The sequence below is a fragment of the Ischnura elegans genome, chromosome 1, assembly GCF_921293095.1.
Source record: "Ischnura elegans chromosome 1, ioIscEleg1.1, whole genome shotgun sequence".
Taxonomy (NCBI): domain Eukaryota; kingdom Metazoa; phylum Arthropoda; class Insecta; order Odonata; family Coenagrionidae; genus Ischnura; species Ischnura elegans.
The window spans coordinates 136,626,144-136,642,932 of record NC_060246.1 but is presented as its reverse complement, the minus strand read 5'-3'; the positions used below and the strand labels follow the sequence as shown (position 1 = coordinate 136,642,932).

Here is a 16,789-nt window from a genome sequence, read left to right as displayed (position 1 = left end):
AAGTAAGCAAATTGAACACTCCGAAATAGACTGTGTTGAAATCCTTCTTCGTGAGTAATAAACTAATGGAAATTATGTTTACCAATAGAAATGAGCAACGTGAAAACAAACGCTATCGTTGTATTCAGCCAATCAGAAACATCACGTGCTCTCGAATGTTACCACTTAAATCCTGGTCGCATGTGCAGAATCCGAAAATTGCTCTCGCTCGTTTTATATTTTTGAAGTTGATCGAGTAATCGGTTTCAGCGAATTGTTACGAGGACAGGACATCCAAATTCCAATTCATTTTGTAAGGATTATACCCCCGAAAAAGGGTTTTTCAATTACCTAAGGCAATCATCAACGAGCAAGGGAACATGTGTTAAACCTCCTTAAGCAAGGCCTCGCTTTTTCTAATATAAACTCCACGATGGATAGATGATCGCTTGGGGATGATGTGTTGCCGTTTGTTGAGGAGAAATTAACAGCCGCATTCAAATGAAAAATTATGAGAAAACTAATCCCAACTCATTATGGATGGAAAAAACTACGATGCATTTTTTTTTTACTCCTTCTTCTCCCATAATGATAGTGTTTTTTCGTACGCTGCTTATTTCGATTGAATATTTTATTTTCTGTGAATAACACCATCGCGAAAAATTGAAGAATCGGGATTGAAAAAAAATATTTAAAAGTTTACCTTTAGCTATTTTTTTATTTTCCATTATAGCATTTAAGTTGGAGTTACAATGTTGACCCTGCTCATCTCTTAATGCGTACACATCATGGCATACACATATTTGCCCTGAGATATCTCCTCCGATAAACGGACTGAGTATTGTAGTATACTCATATGCTCCACTCAAAGCAACTCTAAACGACGACCAGATAATCCCTACTAAGTGCTCCATCAGCACTGACTTGAATCCAAACTAAGGTGATAATGCGACCTATTGAATTGATCCATCGCCGAGAACTCAGTTTTAAGTAAAGAAATCGTTTCGACGTCCACATTAAGCATAGCTGATGAATAGATAAGCCGATGACATTTTTAACATCATTTTGGAACAAAAAATTATTAGCATCAATCAAACTGCCACTGGATACGAATACATCAGTTGGGCATTCTATAGTCATTCTCGTCACACCGATGCCGAGGACTAAAAATTATCTTTCCTTAATCTACAAGCCAGCATGCAAGATTCTTCGTCATTTCTCTGAAAAGCGAAACTCCAGGTGCTCGACTAGAGTGGTGGAAAGCCTCCCTCTAGACCGTAATCTAAACTTGGAGGGTGTCCAAAAAGACTCAAGAACGAATGCCGGGTCATCGCTCCGCAAGCTATAGCACGTTGCTCAGGCTCTTTAGCAATGGAGTCGAAGTTTGTTTTTTCGGATTTGGAGCGGGGCTTTATCAAACGACTGGAACAAGGCAGCGGATGCGATCCTCCGCAAATATTACAGAGGGATTCGAAGAAGACACGTGCCGCACATGCACAGTATTCCTCGTCACGTCTTGCTCCTTAAATCTAGAAGGTCGAACGTGAAGCTAGGAAGGTAATTTTCCGTATATTTCGCCAGAGCGCTTTAAAAACAGCACTGCACATAGTGACACAAAAACCTTACCTTTCCATGTGATATCTTTGGCATTAAAAGGATGTGGGTACTATAATTACCCATTGATAAATCACCGTCTTTTCCAGTAAAATATGAAGAGACCAGCATTTTGCAATCTTTACGCGTTAACTTGTAATCCAAAATGACAGATAAAAATGACCAGTGTCTCACTTGCCAAGTTAGTCTTGAGTGGTCTCCAGATGAAACTTACCACAAATACTTCACTTCCGATGAACAAAATAAAAAATGAAAAACCATAGCAAGAGAAAAATAAGGATTACATGATTTTCCCAAGTTGAAATGCGATAAACAATGCGAAACCGTACTGGAGTACCCGAAAAACTGCCCTCATCACCGTATGGCTTGTTGCACCATTATTAGATGTCACTCCGAACACGATAGTGTTTTTGCAAAAAAAGCCAACTACAACTAGATACTTCACCTCTGAAGTAAGACGGCTTAAAAATAGAGTCACCATAAAATTCCATTCTCGAAGTTACCTAAAAAGAGCTAAAATAAACAAATACAACCGAAATTATAAAGATTTGAGTCCATAGAAAGGGCGCAGTAGTGGCATAGGCGAGATGGGTTCAAAAGTTCTTGGGGCCAAGCGTCGATATTTCATATTAACACCCAGTTTTATTTTCACGAGTAAAAATAATAGGGGAGTCAAAATACTTGAAGATATTTCTAATTATTAAATTTCAATGCTGGAATATTTTTGAGGCCATGAGGTTGATTCCTGAAAATTTTCATAATTTACCAGAAAAAAACCTCTGATATTCGTCAATATGGAAAGCTCAACCCATCCGATAAATTGGCACGACTTCAGGAGGTACTGGTTCCAATAGCATCTTCGATTGACTATCCACGTCAATGGGTCAATTCGTTCCGCAGAATAAGGAGACGTTCGACAAATCGCGAGCATCAGTTAAAAGAAGTCGATACAAAAAGATGTACAGCGCAGGATTCGAGTGATCAAAGGAAAATGCTCAATCACCAAACTAGGAATCAGCTTAGAAGAGAAAGATGCCGCAGTAATAGGAGGACACAAAGCTAGCCGGCGCGTTTGGAAAGTCTTGAGGCCTACGCAATCAGGGGGATTTTGCGCACCGGTATTCACGGAAGTAAAAGTTTCAACATCCGGATTCCAATTATCCTCAACTCCCACGGCAGAATTCCTTGTCCGGCAAAAGCCATCATCCTCTCCTCGTATCGACAGCGCGCCAAATAGGAAATCACAACGCCAAACATGGCATTATTTGAGGGAATTTCGGATTTCGCAAGCGTGTAACCTAATCACTCTTGACCCAACTCAAAGACGTTTTGGATTGACGCGGAGGAAATAGTCCGCGCCTACCATGGGGGAAAGCTCGGCGCCCAAGTTCGAATCCCGGTCAAAGAAATTTCACACGTGATTGCTCTCTCAAACATTCAATTTCCCTTCAATCACATCAACTGATGTTAATTTTCCCCGTACTAACAGAAAAATAAGTGTTGAGCATTTGAGATTCCAGGAGGTAATTAACTAATTGTAAGTAATTTATATTAATTTCCATATTGACGAATTATGAAATAGCTGATAGTCATCAATTGCCGCCCACCTTTCACGAGTTGGTGACGCCATTAGAGTTCAGATTCATTTACTCGCACAGGGAGAACATTACGTTGAGGGAAGTAACTGCTAACGAGAGAGCAATAAACAATGAAACGCACGCTTCCCACGCACAAGATGGAGAAGTAGCGGAGAATCGGCGGCACGCTCGACATGAGTTGGTGACGTCATCAACTTAACTGCGAAAGAATTAAGGCAATCGATTTTTCGCCGCGAATAGCTCGAAAAGTCGCTGATGGATCGAAAAACGGAAAAATATGGGTCTTATTTCTGAACTCTAATACAATCGACAGTAATATGAAATTGGCTAACGAGCCCCATGGGAAACATTGATTAGAATATATCATTGCGCAGTAAGGAATCAGCATGCATGAACGTTAATACGGTAGATACATGAACAAGAGTATGCTACAAACCACTCCCTTAAATTACCCTATAAGCTAGTCTAGATCTAATAGATTAGATTGTGATAAACAAGCACTAATCCAGCCTTACTTTTAATACAAGATTTGAAATGATTTTCATTTATAATTCCAGCACAAGAACTCATTTTTCCACCTCTTTCCTCAAGCAAAATGACATTCGGCAGGCGAAGATAATTTAAAGTGCAGAGAAGGAATTATTTAATCACCTAAGAATTACTATTGTCCATCGAATTAATTTAAAAACATTTTAAACGAAAATTAAATGAGAAAAAAATTATATTTTCGATTTCAGGGTGTCCATCGACCACACGCCTATTCATTGCATTTCGCCCTAATCCAATTATTTTTCCTGGGAGCTTTACGATTTTCCTGATGAATTTAAAATGAATGCCCTTCCATGTGTTTTTCTTATTTGCCTGTTCGTCTTTAGTGAAAATATTTCTGAGCCTTATTCGGCCAAGGAAGGTGACTTTATGATAATGCCGGATTGCCTTTGGAGTACGGCAAGGCCGTGAACTTCACTTACTACCGGAACCGGTCCAGATTAAAATAACATTTAATTATGAACACTCACAAAGAATTAAAACGTATTAAAAGAAACACTGACCACAGAGCGGTTCTGCGATCGTGGCAAAATAAGTCGATGCGTCTTTCTGCAACAATCATGCATCAATATACGAAATGACCGAGGCTTGGATTGTTCCAGCTATTTAGACACATCTTTCAAAGGGACACTGAGAACATCACGTTGGAAAATCACCTTGTTTCCTGGCCTCATGGAAACGATCAAATAGGAGAAATATTTTGCGAAACGAATAGGTGGAGGAATTAGTTTTCCTCGACCAAGAGAGACTTAAATAAATAATAGGTGGGACACTATCGTCAAATATCTCCACCACGCACGTTTTAAAAATTTTAATTCATCTTCGCCATTTTAATAACGGCTCGTGTCCCCTGCCACAAGCGTAATGAGTCAGCCCGTGGAGTAGATCTGGCATGAAGATGATTATTCTTTTTTATTCAAATCGCGGTTTAAGGCTCCTGAAGATAGAGCAAGTACTGGTCGTGGACGACTAACGAAAGAAAATATTGAAATAAATACTTGCAATTTTCCACGATAGTAAAATTTATTACGACCTCGGTTTCAATGTCACTACATTACCTTGAAGGTTTTATAAATTTTATAATCGTAGAAAAATACTAGTATTTACTTCAATATGGAAAATAATCCACTCTATCACGCTCGAATCTTCGGATTTTATAACTTATGAAAAATAAGACTCACTCCTGAGACACCACCCCGAAAATTAAAAATTCACGTCGCATGTCACTGACCCACCACTCGGGGGAATCTCGACTCGCAAGCTCAAACGAAAGGGTGAGTCAAAACAGATTCCCCGAAACGCTCCTGGGTGGAAAAATTCCACCGCCGAGCTTGATGGCCAGCGGAGAATGCAGAACATAAGGTAGAGGGGAGAGGGAGAGGCGCGGCGACATGACTTAGAAGGCGCTCAGCCGGCGAGCGCCTTTTCATATCAGCAGGGAGACAAGTAGGGAGGGTTAAGGGGGGAGGAGAGGGGAAAGATAGGCACGTTTCCTGGCAAAGAAATGTTCCCTGGCAAAGGTATCTCTCGATTGTCAAACAGAGCCACGCGAGCGGACGACGGCGAATTTGCAATGAATTACGAACGCTGTACTCTTGGAGCGACCGTAGCTTCACATGAATCACATCGTACATATGCCATAAAATAATTTAAATGAAAGGTTCGCAGAGGCCAACAGGGGAAAGTTTTATAAAGACCCGTGCTCTAACCCGGATGAAGCATTTGAACACTCCAACCAAAGATCATGCCAATAAGAATTGACTTTGGGAAAACAAGCAGGACTATAACCGTGAAAACTCTAGTCATGTGAGCTAGAGGCTGCATCAAAAACTGCATTGATAACCCGCGAGTTACCTCTATGTTAATGCAAAAGCTTAGTCTGAGTTGAGCTCTACCCTCTCCTATCCAACTAACCTTTAAGTTGAAGTACTGAATGAATGAGTGCCGAAAAAAATAAATAAATGGAAACAATCCAAGAGAAAAGGTGATTCACCGAAGTGGAATGAAAATTACGATCACAAAAAAACAAACAGACGCAGGAGATTCGCATACTAAGGCGTCCACGAGGGTTGAACCCTCGGAAATTAAACGTACAAAAGACCTCCGTCCAAACAGGATGACGTCAACAGCACGGATTGTCTTCACAAATGACGTCATTAACGATATGTAAACAAGATGAGATTCATCACCAAAGGTGTGCTTTGTCTATCAGGGCCGTTCATTTACGATCGAATATTTACGTGGAAGAGATACGCGACACCTCGGAACTGGGCAGATCAGGGTTTCCGCAGGCAACGACCCTGCGCCACCGAATAGCATGCTGCGGCATTCTTTCAAGTTTCTCCACACACAAAACATAAAGGCAACCTGGCAAAGATAGATATATTCACACGACTCGGCGCTGTAATTATTAAATGTGACAGCTCCCCTCATTACGTTCTACTCATTCATCCGCAGGGAAAATAAATAAGTATTTTGACAGAAAGTTCAACATATAAGACAATAAATTTTAAAACAACTTCCTTGACGTGGGCTGAAACCACTAAATTAATTATGCCACTTGTTTAATACCTAATTTGCAAAAAAAGGTTCGATCTTCAAAGACGAAAACAGCGAGGAAAAAAAAAAGAAATCTCTTATATTATCTACCTCTATCTGGCATGGTATGAATTGAAAAGAGGTAGAGAATATTTTTTTATTCCAAAATTAAGGCATGGTCCACGGGCCGGCAAAAAAAAGGATCAGAAAAAACAAGTCAAGATGAAATTTACACTAGCACGTAAGAAGACGCAGCCAAAACGCGGGGTCATGGCTGGGTTAATAAACATTAGAGTCATCACCGAATTTTCTAAAGGAGCTACATATACCCACGCAATTGACGTAGATTTTGGGATATCGTCAACGCTCCGGCAGTTTCTATTTTCACCCTATACATATTTATATAGCAGAAGTATATTCATACTGCCAGATTGTGCGACCAACTAGAAGAGTGGAAGTTCACAACTGACAACACCATAAAAAGATGAAAAAACTAACATAAAAACGTATCAAATTGGATACCAAGGTAAGCGAATCATAATAGCAAGGAAGCGGAGTAAAGTTGACCCTTCTTCAATGTTGCTATGAACATAATATATGCTGAGAAGCCTAGATTTTGGCTAAATGACATTACATCTAACCACGCATTACACATCGATTCCACGAGATCAATGGCAAACATATCATTGTTACTCAAGACATTAGCATTACCTTCGCAACAGAATTTACGTTATCGAGCGGAATATAATGCATTCTATAACCAGCCTCCAACAGAATGCACATTATGTCTCTCACACTTAACTTGCATTGACAAGTCATTAGACACAACCGGTATTTTGTTTACCAGCGTTAATGATTTCACACCCTGGCTCAATTCCGAGAAATGACAAGAGGCAATAAACCGAATCTTCAACACTGACACCAAAATAACATTCAAATTCAAGGGCAATGACAATTTCACGAATGGAAAACAATTACAATAAGTGAATTCTCTTCATCAGAACGTTTTCTTGGGAGCTAAATACTGAAGGCAATCCAAAGCGTCCGTAAACACAACCCCTAAACATGCACTGACAGTTCAGCTACGCAGTGACGCTTGTAACGTAGGAGGAGATACAAATAATGGAGATGAGGAATGCATTTGATTTCATGACATTAGAGTGAATTCCTACCTTTCAAACTCTGCCTGCCGCCAGAAACCTTATCTCCAACTATTGTTGACAAGTGCACAATGCTCCTCGCTTCCTCTCAGCTGAGTTGGCTACCAAGCAGACAGTGACAACAACACGCACCCAGATGAGACGCGGCGAGTAACGAAGCAAATGACTCAGGCACTCACACGGAGATTTACTCAAAAGCAAGTTTTGTATCAACCATAGCAGAAGTAGTAAAAGCTAATAATCTCGAAAACAGCACCTCATATAATTACGAAACCTCGATGCGCCATGTTATTTACGTCATATGGTGAAAGTAGATGTATTAAGATAGTACAGTATTTGACCACATAACGGCGCTGTAAGCGAAGCAATCCGCAGCGGTCGATAATGGAACTACGTGAGGATGCCTCTTATGCGGAAAATCAGACTGTCGCTGAAATTTAACTTGCCAATTCCTCAATAACCATAAATATCAACAACTTTTCTTCATACTGTACCTTTCTACAGTTTCAATGATACGAAAAATTCAAAAGGGCATGAATTTTTCTTTGCATGCATGTTTTAACCAGCAAGGAATTTTATTTATATCGATATAAAAGTTGTTCTCTTCATTGCCAAATTTTTGTAGAAGCTGCGGCGAAAAATAATAATTAAATAACAGGTAAAGAAATGATCAATGCTGTTGATCGACACAGTGAAATCTATATGGATTTTATCTGTAGTTAATGACCAAAAGTTCTCTTTTTAATTGCTGATTGATGCAAATTAAAATGAATTACTTAAAGATTTTCTTCAACAATTGGATATTATGTTTGATATTTTGAAAAAATTTCCCACCATATGAGAATCCCCACAGACAGAAATTTTGATTTAAATAGACACCTACCAAAGCATATAATTTCTCGTTCAAAAGAATGAAGGGAAGGGGGGGATGTCTTCTTCATCGGAAGGAAAAGCTAGATAAACCTATTGGGTGAGGAAAGTATTCTTGGGGAGATCTGGAGGACAAAGAGGCAGGAATTTTGAGTAGCAGGGAAAAAGAATGAGGAAAATAGGGTTTATAAATACACGGGAAAGGGAACTATTTTGAATTACAGCAAAATGTTCTAGATTGGAGGGAGACAGACCAGTGGCGGATAGAGATAGGGGCACAGGGCGTGCGAGGCCCCCCCCCCCTTTTGCGTGCCCACCTGTATTGCCAAACATTGCAGAACCACAATTATAACTTTTTTATATCATAAGATGGCATTGTCTTGCATACGTGTGTAATAAATTTAACTAAAAATTTCTTAAGCTCTGCATGTGACTTGATTATTTTTTATTAGGATAAATTAAGTAAAGGAGATATCTTTTGCATCCCCCCTCGAGTTTTTTCTGTATCCGCTACTGAGGCAGACTTGTGTTTTTCACAACATCCTCCTCACATAAACATGCCCTCAACTTGTATAACGATTTTAATAACGAGATAGAATAATGAATTTGCCTTATTGCAATAAGTTGCTCATTAAGTCTGTTCGATATTATGCCCACAGGTGTATGAAGGCCGGAATAAGCATCTGTTGACCTAATCAACCTATTCCGCTAAACAAAAGGCGCTTGGCTGGGTGCAAGAAGGAATGCTAGTATATTCTCTTCCTCTACAATATCAGCACACATACTTGCAACAAAACCAGCAGCTAACAAAAGAATTGGAGAGGTTAAGCAGTAAATGAGGAAATGAAGGGGACATCGTCCCTTGCCTCTGCAGGTGACTGAAGAATGCTCAAATTTTGAGGCCGTTAGGGAAAGTCAAAGGTTTGAAGAGAGTCAAGCAGTGGCGCCAACTCCATGGGGCCTGAGGGGGCCCAAGCCCTCTCAAAAATTCGTTATGGGTGTGAGCAGAAAATGTGTCAGGCTTGTCAATTTTCCCCGGAGTGTCAAGATAATGATATTCGAGTTATCAGGGTACTTATGTTGATCATATGACTTTTCTGAAATGCTTAAAAAACTTAGAACTCACTTCTTAAAAATTTCCCGTGGCAAGATCCACGGTTTGGCCCCCCCAATATTTTTGTAAGTCGGTATCCCTAGAGTCAAGTCACTCATAATAAGCCTGTGTTGGTTCCAGATGGTGCTGGTGGAACAAGTTGGCAGTGGCAGAATCGATAACTCTGGAGAAATGTCAAATTAATAAGTGAAATTATGTTCTTGTACAATTGTAGGTTAATTTCTCCCTCTTTTTGACAAACATGTTGTTTTACTGAATATTTCCTGTGATGCTATCAGTGTTTTTTCATCAGTTGCATGAGAATGGAAAGATAGGTATTGTAGCTAAAAGCATGGGCGTAGCTAGGAATTAAGCGTAGGGGGAGGTTTTATACACAACTGATACTGGGGGGTCGCAGGGTGTGGAATATCTGCCAGGGTAAACAGGAGGTGTGGGAGCCCTCCCCCAGAAAATTTTTCAGATAAATAGTTCAAAAAAGTGAGTTTTACGGCTTTCTGAGGGATATTTTATTAATCCTTATAGTATTCTATAAGTAATATTAATCCAATTAAGTGAAATGGATTAAACTTAAAAATTTTCTGAGCTCTGGGGGGGTTTATCCCCCAAAACCACCCCCTCGCTGCACCACAGGCTGCAAGAGTACCAATTCACCTTTGAGTTAAGTGCAGGTAAAAACTAATTTAGCAAACCCATTGTATCTTTCACTCTTTAACCCTTTTGAGATGGCGGAGTTCTCTCCTTAGCATGACTGCTGGACTGAGCCCCAAGAGACTATTCAGTCCCCACTGTGCAGAGCATTTTTGCAGGACATTATCATTAAGATACAGTGGCGCAGCAAGGGGGGGTTTTTGGGGGATAAAACCCCCCCCAGAGCTCAGAGAAATTTTTGAGTTTAATCCATTTTACTTACATTGGATCAGTATTACTTATAGAATAGTGTTATGATTAATCAAATATCCCTCAGAAAGCCGTAAAACTCACCATTTTGAACCATTAATCTTAAAATTTTCTGGAGGAGGGCCCCCGCAACACCTACTTACCCTGGTGGGTATGCAATACCCCGCACCCCAAAGTATTAGTTGCGCCTAAAACCCCCCCTAGCCTTAATTCTTGGCTGTGCCCATGTTAAGATAGGTCTCGCAGATTACAACACACTATCAGCTCCAACTTTCTTCGACCTTTCCAGGCAGGGACTCCGCATTAACTCGGACTCCGAGGGTAGTTGGGCTCCCTCCATTCCGGGTTTATGACCCTAAAAGTGGCATCGGTTTGTGGTCAACTTATGATTTGTTTATATGTGTTGTCAACATGGATAATTGTTGCTTGCACATAAATTGCAGACTTTGAATTGAATTTCTAGTTTTTTTTCTGGGCATTGTCAAATTTTGAACGAACCTCTACTGTCCATATTAAGGGATTTAATGCATCAATAATTTCCATGTTGATGTATATACTGAATTGAGATATTAGCTAATATTTATGGTAAAATTTTGCATAAAAATTGGAAACGCTGCTCAAATGAAGAATTCAATTCTTACCTTATATTTATTGAGAAAGGAACAAATACATATAACTTGGTCAATTACGAGTCGCTTCCAAAAAGTACCTGCATAGGTGGTAATCCTGCACTGCTGTGAGGAGTTAACAATGTAATTATACACATGTATATGGCCTCCTTCCAATCTGCCTCTAAGGCCTCTATTAGCCGAGGCAACCAGACATGCTACCAAACCTTTCACCGGTGTAACTTGTTAGTCGTGGGGCATAGAATCAAATGAGTACTTTTACCCGTGGCAACTAGACGTGCCACCAGACTTTCCACTAAAACCAGTCCACTGAGCCCCACGACCACACCTTCTACTTTAGGTCGCTCAGCAACATTCTGGGCATTGGGGTATATATAGCCTACTAGCCGAGGCGACGAGATGCACCACCAGTGATTGAATATTGCATGGGCGCACATCATACTTCCCTGACTATGATGCTCCAGGCAGATCCACAGTCTCAGTTCACAGTCCAAATGAGTGGCGAGTTGTTCACTCTTGTGAATTGAATTTCTGTGTGTTAATATGTTTTTACCGGGGCCGGTGATGAATGAAGATATCGTCTTCGATGCATCCAAGAAGCTTGTCAAATGAAGAATTTGACATACGGAAGAAGTTAAAAAACTTACTTCCTCTAGCACAAAAATCATCGCATATGTAGAGTGTAATGAAGCCCATTGGTAAGTATAGACATCAACATAGATGCTTCCGAAACCTGCAAACCCTTTACCTTCTCTTCTTTATGATAAAAGCTAACAATAGTATGTCCTCACATCACAACACCATTTTAACTACTGCTGTGTGCTGGGTAATTTTTAGAACCGATACTGGTGGCACCACTGGTGACCTGAGCGAAGTAAACCCGAGCAACTAGACACCTCACCAGTGGAAAGTACGCTGGAGTGTCCTTATTCCCTGGATAGTAGACGCCTAATTCCTCCTTTACACCCTGGCCATAGGTAGACGGGGCACGTCCCCCCCCGAATGCTTAAAAAATAGACTAAAATTTTTAATACAGTTGTAATTACTTTCATTTTATTTTGCCTATTACAGAGCCTAAATTTAATATTGTATCTAAGGACCAACTTGGAGTACTTGCCATGTAGCCTTCCACACTACCCTACAAAAGACTACAAGCTCCCGTTGCCTCGGGCAGAGATGATTGGCCCATGTTGCCGGTACTCCTTGCTTCCTGTGGCCTAGCACCTGATACTGGAGAAGGATAACCTGTGTGTGGAGAATTAACTGCCAGGTTCCTCCCTCCCCCAATGGACAGGCATGCTGCATGATGTACTAGTTAACAAATCCTAGTCATAGGCTCCTGGGGCTTCTCTCCTTGGATCCCGAGGGGTATGAGAAAGGATGGATTCCAGGATAGGAGTAGAGTATCCTGAGACTAACTTCTACCCCTTGCCTGCTCACAATGGCAGCCAGCTGAGGATTTTGTGGGGATCCCTTTTCCTGTTTTTCTCCCATTCTTCCTCAATGTTAGGTCTCTTACCAGCAGGGGTGATGGCTTTGCCTTCTTTCTCGCATCTACATGTTGCTTAGCCATGTCTTGGCAAACCGTTGCCCTGTACCTCTATCCTACTCTACCTCCAGCCAAGAAAACTTCACTATCAAGGAGCGAATGCTCCATCATTATCGATATAAAACAAAAAATGGCATTCCACCAAATGGTAAGAGCACCTAAGAATGGTTCAGAAAATAATCAAAGAAATATACTGCTTAATTTGGTTTCTATTGAAGGCACTCAGCGCCTTCACTGAAAACCACTGAATGTGCCTACCAGGTTGCAGAAGGATTGAAGATTGAACGTTGGAGGGGATTACAAGCAGACCACGCATGCTTTTTCCCGTTGTTACCATACCATCATACTCAGAGGATCAGACAAAACTTATGTGTTCTAATGAGAATTATTTTTTTGACAAACAAAACTTAGGTATGTTCAATTGTATTAGGCTCAACTATGTGGAAATTAATACATGAAAATGAAAGGGAGACTTTGTTGATTTCCTTTGTTGATAAATCTGTTGAAATCAACCAAGTCTCATTTTCATTTTCGAGAAAGTACAGGTACATAGTTATTTTGTTTTTTGGATTTAATTTGGAATAAAATTACTTTCCATGGTAAGATTCAAAATACTTTTGGGGTGACTGGCAATTCCCAGGGAATACCAGAAAGCTCCATACATCAGGGGAGGTAGGCGTCCATACATAAGATATGATGGAAATATGTAGTCCATTGTGTTGGATGCAATCAAGAGAAGAAAAATATCAAACAGAACAGTGGTGGCAAAACTGCTTAATCATGAAGAGGAGTCTAAACTTGTCAAAGGGCTTTTGGAATGTACTACGTTTCCAATTAGAGTTCTACATCTACATACTAACCCGAAAGCCACCTAAAAGGTGTGTGGCAAGGGGTATTAACACCAGCCATTTACACATAAAAAGGAAATGCTCTATTGAAATTACGACAGGGGGATTGGGTTGGTGTGGTGGCTAGAGTGTTGGCTTCCCTCCCCGGAGGTTTGGGTTCAAATCCTGGTGGTGGCAGAGAATATTCAGAGACTGATTGATCCCTGCTTGAATGTTGTGTGGAGGACATTTCAAGTGCAACACTCCATCCGTTGGGTGGGACGTTAAGCCGCGGTCCCCTTGGCGCCTTTCGTTGGGAGCAGGCTAATTCCGACGCCGAGTTTCTCTCCACCCTTCCTTCATGGCGCAAATGACCTCAGCTGTCTGTCGCCTCCCCCAAATACCATACCACGACGAAAAACGACTATGTAGCATATACGAAAGTCCTTTATAGTTCGGGGGAAAAACAAATTCCCATATCTATCCGTTCGGCAAAACATCTCCCTTAATTTACCACTTCTGCCAGACCTGGAAATATAGTGGGACTCTAACATTAGGTTCTCCTTGTCACTCTTAAAGATATCCATTCTCAATTGTTCAAGCTATCTAAGCCTAGCGCACAGCCTCCGAGTCTCCAGCGGCTCCCAGCCTAATTTACTTAACATCTGGGTAATGCTGTCTGTATGCCCGTAGCAGTTTTTGACGAACTGCGCAGCCTTCCTTTTTATTTTATTCAGTTCGCGGATTAAGTCTTTCTGCACTGGATCCCATACCCTCGCTGCATATTCAAGGTGTGGTGAGACGAGTGCGAACTAGCACCTTTCTTTTACTTTCTCATCTGAAAATCTTTCCCCAAAATGCTTGACAAATGCTGATTTCTTCAGGGCTATGCCACAAATATTCCTTATATGTGTTCCCCACGAGACGTTTGAGGTTATTGTAACTCCTAGATTCTTCACCTCATCTGTTACCTTTAAGTTAATACCATCCATAGCATAAACATGGCTATAGTTGGACATAATCTGCAAAAAATGCACCGACATGCAATTGCTCAGATTAAGTTCGCGTCCCCACCCTTGGCTCCACAAATGAACGTTGCTTAAATACGATGATAGAATTTCCTAGTCAGAGTGATCACTAATTTTGCAATAGTGGACAGTGTCGTCAGCAAATAAACATATTTTACTGCTAATTCAGGAGCAGATGTCTTTAATGTATATAATGAACAAAAGGGGCTTACGCTTTCCGATTATGCTTCCTTGCGGAACATCTGATGTCACTTTAAAAACATCAGAGCAAATTCCATCAAGAACTACTTTCTATTTACAATCATTCAGAAATTCGCTTATCCAGTTACCACTGTTTCGTTTAATCCACATGACTGTAATCTGTATGAAAGTTTGTGAGATACCATGTCGAAAGCTTTCTTAAAATCTAGAAATAATGTGTCAACTTGTCTTTTCAATTCACTTGATTTGAGAACGTTGTGAAGAGAGAGTTGGGGATATACCAGGTTTATTTAAACTTATTTTTAATAATGAAAATACAACTGTTAATTTTTTGCAAAATAATTGTCCTGTATTGGATAAATCATAAGAAGTTACAAAATATAAACGCTGATGTGAGGCAAAAGTATGTAAAGGGTTCAAGCTGCCTTATACAGGAGTATTTTAATAATTCGGAGAAGTCCCTTGAAGTGGTCCCCCCTGAAGATACATTCAATTTTGATAATACCAATTTCATTGAAAATCCTGGAAAAACCAAAGTCAATTTCAAAAGGAGGGTACAACTTGCTCTAAGAAAATTGTATCTGGAGAGTGTGAAATGGCAGTATATGAGAATTGGTTTTGCATACTTGCCTAAGATGAAAAACAATCCACATAATAACCTGTAGCTTGCAGACAATTTATTGAACCATTTATCTATGGAGGTTTTAAAACTGCGCCGAGTTCAATATTTGGTTTGTCCTTCTCCCTCGAAACTCCACTCGTTTGTGCTAGCCATAGGATTTGGCATTTTTTAGACTCCTAGAAGCAGCCGAGAAGAAATGTCTTGACAGCAAGAAAAAATGCAATCTTTTGTTTTACCTAAAAGATACTTTCCTTGTATGCTAGAATCAACACTGAAATCAATTAAACCGTCTCTTAGGATAGCATTCACACAGGGTTTGAAGCTACACAAAATATGTATACCTTTTAATCCAAGGACAGTAAACAAAATCCCCCACTCTGATAGTCATGAAGAGGACCAGGAATCAGAGCAACCATGGATAAATGCATTTGAGCACATTGCCAAGAGTACATTTCAGACAGTGTTAGTGAGCTTGAGATTTGCGGTGTCTCTACTGAGGGTACTGGGACTGTGGAATTAAACATTACATATGCTTTTGTGGTTCCAAATTCTTCATTGCCATCTACATCTAAGAAGATCTGTAGTTGTATTGGTGAAGATACATATTTTGCAAAGGTAGATTTTTAGCGAAGGTGGCTTCGTTAGCATGTCTATGGAAAAAGTTGTTTAGATTAAAAAAAATTAAAGAAACAAGAAATTTTGAAGAACCCATACTACATCACAGCCTCAATAAAACTAGACCCCCACGATGCTAAAAAAAATACACTTGCTGCAGCGAATTGTCGCTTAACAGGAGGTGGAGCAAATAATAGCCAATAAACCTATTGTTAACACTTACATAGGCACAGAATAGGCGTGGTGACGGAGATATTTCTATTCAAGAAACTTAAGCATAAATCCAGCAGAGAGGCGATGTTTTTTTGCATCACTTTCTTGCATTTACTTACCTTAATGACAAACTAATCACTCAATTTATAAGTGCCGTACCAAATCAAAAGCATTGCTTTGGCAATCATTATCCCAATGCACAACCAACCAAGCCACTTTTCTATGCTACTAGTGCATTTATGAGATCCTTCTATTATTTCGGTATTTTCCATTGAAAATTCAAACAATTACCAATAAAACTGTATCACTGTTATTTAATGCCTCCAATGGTGTATGTTTATTGTTCCTGAATGTTTCGTGGAAGTTACTTGAAATAATATATTGCATTTGTTTTTGCAGAGGAAAACGGTGGAAGGTGATAAAATGATCCTGCCTCGGAAGATATTTTCCATCATCCAATGTAATATCTTCATTATCTACACTAAAAAGTCTGCTAAGCATGCATCATGATTTAATTACATAAAACTACTGTTGTTTCAAAAAATATTCTCCGAAAAGCTGATGCTGCACTTTTAGTTCATTCAATTAAAAAATATTCAGCTTTCTTTTTCATGTTTTGCAGTCATTATTGAGAACTTTTGATCAAGTACTGCAGTTTTTCATTAAAACAAATATCTGCCCACTAATGACAATTAAGTCCATCTATGAAACAAATGTGGCTCATCCTTTCAATCCATCAGCATACGCTTATGAGCAAAAAGGCTTTGAAAGTAGAAAAAATGTACA

The 16,789-nt window shown here is 39.9% G+C and overlaps 1 protein-coding gene across 1 annotated transcript in view; it reads right to left on the bottom strand.

Moving 5' to 3' along the window:
• LOC124170596 (siderophore biosynthesis regulatory protein URBS1-like) overlaps positions 1-7,746 on the bottom strand; it is an 82,100-nt gene extending 74,354 nt beyond the window's left edge. Inside the window, exon 1 of the mRNA XM_046549416.1 lies at positions 7,451-7,746. The gene's annotated coding sequence lies outside the window, so the exon portion shown is untranslated. The remainder of the gene's footprint in view (positions 1-7,450) is intronic.
• Between the last annotated feature and the right edge of the window lie 9,043 nt (positions 7,747-16,789).